Genomic DNA, 6,812 nt, shown 5'->3' with positions numbered 1-6,812 from the left:
AAAAAAAAAAAAAAAAAAAAAAAAAGAACAGCTTTCTTTCAAAGGAGACTCCACTTTAGGATGCATAGGGCAGGCTAAGGCAGGAGAGGGTTAGATGGGAATGGTATGGTAGAACTTTTATTAAAAATGATCCTGCAACTGAAGCCAAGCCCTTGTCTCTGAGCTGTGAAGAGGCAGCCAGGCTACGTTGAAGCACTGGTAGCAAGCTCAGGCCTCAGCCTGTGGGGACATCAGTTCCACATAGCACTCCAGCCCAAACCCCGGAACATTCACAATCCACTGACCTCAACCTCTAGCTTCCCAATGAGCTGCAAGAAAATAGAAGTGGGGCAGACCTGAGTGGAAGTTCAGACTCACGGGTTAGACTTTTCCAAACCCTGAATAGCCTAAATTTGGACCCATAGTGCTGACCCTAGAGCTATATAAACCCCCAGACTAGCACGCTCAGGTCCCCTCTTACCCCTGTGAGAGTTCTGTTTCTATTCTTCACACTTGAATAACTCCTATTCCTTTTACTTTTCATGAATTTCATTCTTCAGATTTGTTGTTGCTGTTGGTACCAGGGATTGAACCTAGGGTCGCTTAGCCACTGAGCCCCAGCCCTTTTTATTTTGATACCTGTTACTTAGGGCATCACTAAGTTACTGAGGCTGGTATTGAACTTGTGATCCTCCTGCCTCAGCATCCTGAGCCACTGGGAATATAGGTGTGAGCCACCATGCCAAGCTCATTCACCACCACGCCCAGCTCATTATTCAGATATGTCAGACAAGAACCCTGAAAGAAGTTGGTGGTGAGCTGTTGGGGTCTGTTGCAACATTGGAGGGCAAACCGGCCCCCCCTTAAGAGTTTTGACACTAAAAGCTGCAACATGCCACTCAACGGTGGTGTAGAAGAATCATGCTTTGCCGGCTGCAACACTTGAGCTAACCCACGAAGGCATTCCCTAATGTAAATAGCTGCTACCACTAAAATGGGCTTTCTCCACCACAGAGGCCTGCAGCTTGCATGGGCTTCACTTGTCAGCAGAAGCAGAAAACAAGTTTTGTCTCCAACACCAGTGCTATCCGCCAGCAAAGACAGAGAACTGAATTTGGTCTCAAGAAATCTTTGTATCTTTTTTTTTTTTAATCTTTTATTTATTTTATTTTATTTTTAAATACATGACAGCAGTGAAATGCATTACAATTCTTATTACACATAGAGCACAATTTTTCATATCTCTGTATATAAAGTGTGTTCACACCAATTCATGCCTTTATACATGTACTTTTTTTTGCATTACAATTCTTAATACACATATATACCACAATTTTTCATATCTCTGTTTGTATATAAAGTATGTTGACACCCAATTCAAGTCTTCATACATGTACTTTGTATAATGATGTCCATCACATTCCACCATCCTTGCTAATCCCCTGCCCCCTCCCTTTCCCTCCCACCCCTCTTCCCTATCTAGAATTCATCTAATCCTCCCATGCTCTCCCTCCCTACCCCATTATGAGCAGAGAAATGCAAATCAAAACTACGCTAAGATATCATCTCACTCCAGTCAGAATGGCAGCTATTATGAAGACAAACAACAACAAGTATTGGCAAGGATGTGGGGAAAAGGGTACACTCATACATTGCTGGTGGGACTGCAAATTGGTGTAGCCAATATGGAAAGCAGTATGGAGATTCCTTGGAAATCTGGGAATGGAACCACCATTTGACCCAGCTATTCCTCTCCTCGGACTATACCCAAAAGACTTAAAAACAGCATACTATAGGGACACAGCCACATCAATGTCTATAGCAGCACAATTCACAGTAGCTAAACTGTGGAGCCAACCTAAATATCCTTCAGTGGATGCATGGATTAAAAAAAAATGCGGCATATATACACAATGGAATTTTACTCAGCATTAAAAAAGAACAAAATCATGGCACTTGTAGGTAAATGGTTGGCGTTGGAGAAGATAATGCTAAGTGAAGTTAGCCAATCCCCAAAAAACAAATGCTGAATGTTTTCTCTGATCATCTTTGTATCTTGATTGTGGTAATGATTACAAAAAATTGACCTGTGACAAATTCCACAGAACTATACACACTGCACTTTTCTCTACCACTCTTAGTTAAATGGTGTTGGGGTTGACAATGGACAGATCAATAGGAGAAAGGCAAGGTTTATTTACACATGCTGCTGTATTTTCAGAAGGCTGATTTATAGCTTAGGCCATGTTTCTGACTGTGGCTGCTGGTTGTTGGGATGTTTATACAGTTTAAGGTAATGTTCACACCACTGTAGTGGAATAGGGGAAACAATAAGGATTTGTTGTTGTTGTGTTAGGGCAACTCTGTTTTTTTAGCACAGTATTCTCTACTTGCCCAACTAGTTGTTGCAGTATCACAATGTTTATGTTGATGTAACCCTTATTCTACTTCATTGTGGTCCCAAAGTGCAAGAGTAGTAAGGCTAGAAATATGGGTATGATAAAGAGAAGCTGTAAAGTGCCTTCTGTAAGTAAAAAGGCAATATTTACCATAAGCACATAAGATAGGAGAAACACAGCATATAGAGGGTTCACTGCTATGTTTGGTTTCAGGCATCCACTGGAGTTCTTAAGACACTGATAAGGGATAAAATAATAAATTATGTAATGTTCCTTTCTCGACTCCCAATAGCTAAAGGATTCCAATCCTCTACACAAACTTCCAAACTTCCACTGAATTCTGACTAAAATTGGAATATCCACGGTAGGATCTGGTTGAAATGCTGCCTACCCCATTTATGTTGCCTCTTTCTCTTCTTTCACTTCCCCAAGCCCAAATTTCCACACCAAAATCTCACTACCTTCTGCTTGCTTTCTTCAAAACAGAGACTTTTGTTCTTGAAATTCTCCAAAACTACAAATGGTATAATTTTTTCCCTTCCACGAGTTTCTGGCTCTTTATTTTATCTCTGTAATTTCCTAACAATCCCTCAACCTTTTAAAATAATAGTGACTGCTTCAAAAGAGGACTAAACAAACCAAGACAGGGCATAGTACCCAGGAATTAACACAAAGAATACCTGTTTATTTTCTGTACAACCCTGGCCATGCCAACAAGTTCTCATTCCTAAATCACCAGTGTACAAAAATGACACCAGATGTTCCGTTTTTTCTATTTCCAAAGAAATCTTACATGATAGGATTACTTTTTATGTAGTTATTTGGGTCTAACACCTTATTGGGGACTGTGAACTCCTTTGATACCCTCCTTTTCAGGGAAGACAGGTTATGTAGCACAAAGAACACTTAACTAGAAGTCAGGAAGCCAGGGTTCCAGAGCAGAAGTGGCTCAATCAATGTCTGCAGGGTCACGCGGATACCAAGCTGAGTGGGGGGTGTGCTGCAGGCGTTCACAGCCAGCTTGTTTTGTATTCCAGCAGCTCCAAGTGCAGGACCTACTGTGTCTAAACAACTCCCTGTCCTTCACTGGTTTGTTTCCTTTACTTTCTGTGACACAGATTCCGCTTGTACTTTTGCTCTTAAATATCCTTCTCCTTTTTTGCTCCAATTCTGAATATGATATATTTGTTGCAAAGTCTCCTCTAACTCTATTCTACTAATTCTCCTGCTTCTTTGCCTTCCTTCGATGTTCACTCAGAATGGTCTGCACACTACTCCAAAGGCTCAGACTTGTCATCTCCTCTTTACTCTCCCTCAGATGCCCCATAGCTCTCTGTGGCTCTGGCATCTATATTTCTAGCTTCTATTTTCCTACTACTTTCCAGGTCTATTTACTGACCAGCCTCCAAAATACTTTTTAAGGTGTTGATAACATTTTAAACATGTCTAAAACAGAATTACTCATCTTCCTTTCATTACCCTAAATTATTTTTCCTCTATACGCTGCATCAAGAACTTAGAGGCTGCTGTCCTAAAAGCACTCTCTCTTCACTTGGGCCTTGTGTATGGCTGCAGATGCCTGATAGGCAACTAAAAGCAGGATAAAAGCTAAGCAATTCCTTCTTTAGATGGTCAGTTCAAACCCCACTTCGTATAAGCACATTTGCCCATACTATTAGCATTAGCCATCTTAGCTATCTTCTACTGTCCCAGTATTCATTTTCACACACATTTACCACACATTTTAACATCCCATCTCCCCAATTAAAATTGTAATTTCCTTGATTCAAGGCCCCTGTTGTAAACTTATAAATCTCCAAGACCTGTCCAAGTACTTCGCATAAGGCAAAGACACCCTGCCTCTTCCCTCATGGTATTATCGGTAACGGGTTCTGCCTGTATGATTAGCTAGTGGCTTTGAGTATTTATGTGTCTTAAGTACTTAGCATTTACTATTTCACTTAATACTGTTATTCTCTCACTTTGGAGAAAAGGAAATGGAATTAGAGTGGGGAAGTCACTTGTCTGAAGTCATCATGCTAAGAGGTAGCAGAGAGGATTAAATTCAAGCAGCATGATTGATTACAGAACCTGTGATTATTTTTCTCCCTTATTGCTCAAGAATAATTTGTTTGCCAACTTACTTTCTTTGTCCTTTTTGTTCTGCTATGACAGAATACTACCAATTTGGTAATTTAAATAAACAGAAATTCATTTCCCCAAAGTTCTGGAGGTTGGAGGGGCCAAGATCAAGGCGCTGGCATCTTGTTGTGACATTCCACATCAGGTGATAGGGCAAGAGGGAGCAAGAGGAACAAAGTTTCACAAAGATGGCATTATTCATCCATGAGGGCAATGAACCCAAGACCTAAACATACCTCCTCAGGCCCCACCTCCCAGGGGATCAAGTTTCCAACAAATGAACTTTGGAAGTTAAATTCAAACCATGGCACCTACCAAGTTCTCTCTACCTGGATGCCAAACAAACAAACAACAACAACAACAACAAAAAAACAGTGTTAACTTTGTTGATTAGTAACACTTGTCTCTGGATAGGGATCAAAATTAGCCCCAACTTGCAATTCTCTATTTTCCAGGCACCCGCTACCACAGCTAACTACACTTTAGCTCTGATTAAGTACCTCTGAGGCTCTAAACCTTCAGTGGCTCTCCACAACTCAAAATGATAAACCCCCAAATTCCTTAAAATGTACATTTCACTCCCCATTTGCTACAAAGCTCCCCCGCCTAAGCTTCCTAAATTCTAAAACCAGCTACCAGAGTCTGTCTTTGCTCAATGTTCCTACTCATCACTCTGTCCTCTGAACTCATGGCCAGCTGTGGACCCTTTAGGATTTGTTTCACATGTAAATGAATATGTAATTAGATAAAGTTATAAAATCTTCAGGAAAAGATAAAACTTCTTGAAGGTAGGGTGTTTTAGTCCTTCTTACATCTGTCGTGGACACAAAGCCTCATGTCTAGAATAATAGCTAACATTTACTAAAAAGCCAACTATAGACTGGGCACTCTTCTAAGAGCCTTAGAATATGAACTCATTCAATCTTCACAATAATCTTAGGGAGTGGGTAGTATGATTCTTTCCATTTTAGAGTCAGAAAACTGAGATCAAAGAGAGTAAAAAACTTGGCCAAGATTTTGCCACTAGAAAGTGACAGAGCCTGGGTTCAAACTCAGGCAGTCAGGCTACAGAATGCACATTCTTAACTATCATGCTACAGTCAGCATTCAATTATATATGGTAATGTATGCTCTGAAAACTATGAAGGACCATTACCACAATAAAACCAACAAATCTAAACAAAATAGCTAGCTTCCTGACATTAAGGAAGGGGCGGCAGCAGTGCACGCAGGTTGGGTTTTTAATCAGACCAGAGTTTCAACACAAGTTCTATCACTTTCTAGCTTTGGGAATTCACTTAAATCATTTCTGCAATCTGCATCTGCAAGATTAACTAGTACTTATTATATTATTTCTGAGAATTAAGTCAGATCAGAAGCAGGCAGAGAACCAGGAACATGTAGAGCACACATTATGTGGTCATTATTTTTGGCCCTAAAACAGATTCAAAACATGAAACCCACAAAACTTTACATTGTTAGCCAACAATTACAAAACTATTCAACAGCAATCATGCGAACACATTTTATTCCTTTGTGACAATACACTGACATGACTTTACTAATTTTCTTAATACCACGAGCTTATAAAATAGTCAGATAACATTAATTAACTCTAATGTGAGATGAAGTTATAAAAGAGTTCTGCCTCTGGGCAAAAGAGACAAGCAGCAATACAAGAGCCTTTGATTTGTTAAAGCAAAAGCAAACGAAATATAAAAAGCAACCGTCAGCAGAGGGAAAACTTCCAAAGTACCACCTTTACTGAGAAACCCAGGGTACCCAAACGTGTGAGGATTTTTGAAAACCCGCCATATGATGACAGGGCTGAAGAGGACTGGGATGTTCAACATGTAAGTACCAATCCCGACACAGGGCTGCGGAGGAGTGAGCAGTTTGCGAGGGTCCAGAGCAGGGTTAAGTACAACGGGAGGCTTCGGGAAGCGGCTCCAGAAGGGGCTCCCCCGAGCCCTGGGGTGCCCTTCCCTGCAGGACGGCCGGCCCAGCGTGCGACGCGGGCAGAGGGAATTCTCTCCCCGGCTGGCAGGTCCCTCCGACCCCGGGACCCTTCCACCCGGCGGGTGGGGCTGCGGAGGAGGCAGGAGACACCTGCCGGGAACGAGACCCGGCCTGTTTTTAGCGGGGTCAGTAGTCACGCGGAAAGCCGGGTTAGGGCACCTGAGAGTCAGAGACCAGTCTGGCTGCCTCTCACCAGTGGCCTGTGAGGGTCTTCTGCCCGGCCAGCGCTCCGACCCCACGCTAGGGATGGACCCCCGCCCCCTCCAACGCAAA

Source organism: Marmota marmota, unplaced genomic scaffold (genome assembly GCF_001458135.2).
Source record: "Marmota marmota marmota unplaced genomic scaffold, marMar, whole genome shotgun sequence".
NCBI lineage: Eukaryota > Metazoa > Chordata > Mammalia > Rodentia > Sciuridae > Marmota > Marmota marmota.
Note: the sequence above shows the minus strand (reverse complement) of the source record.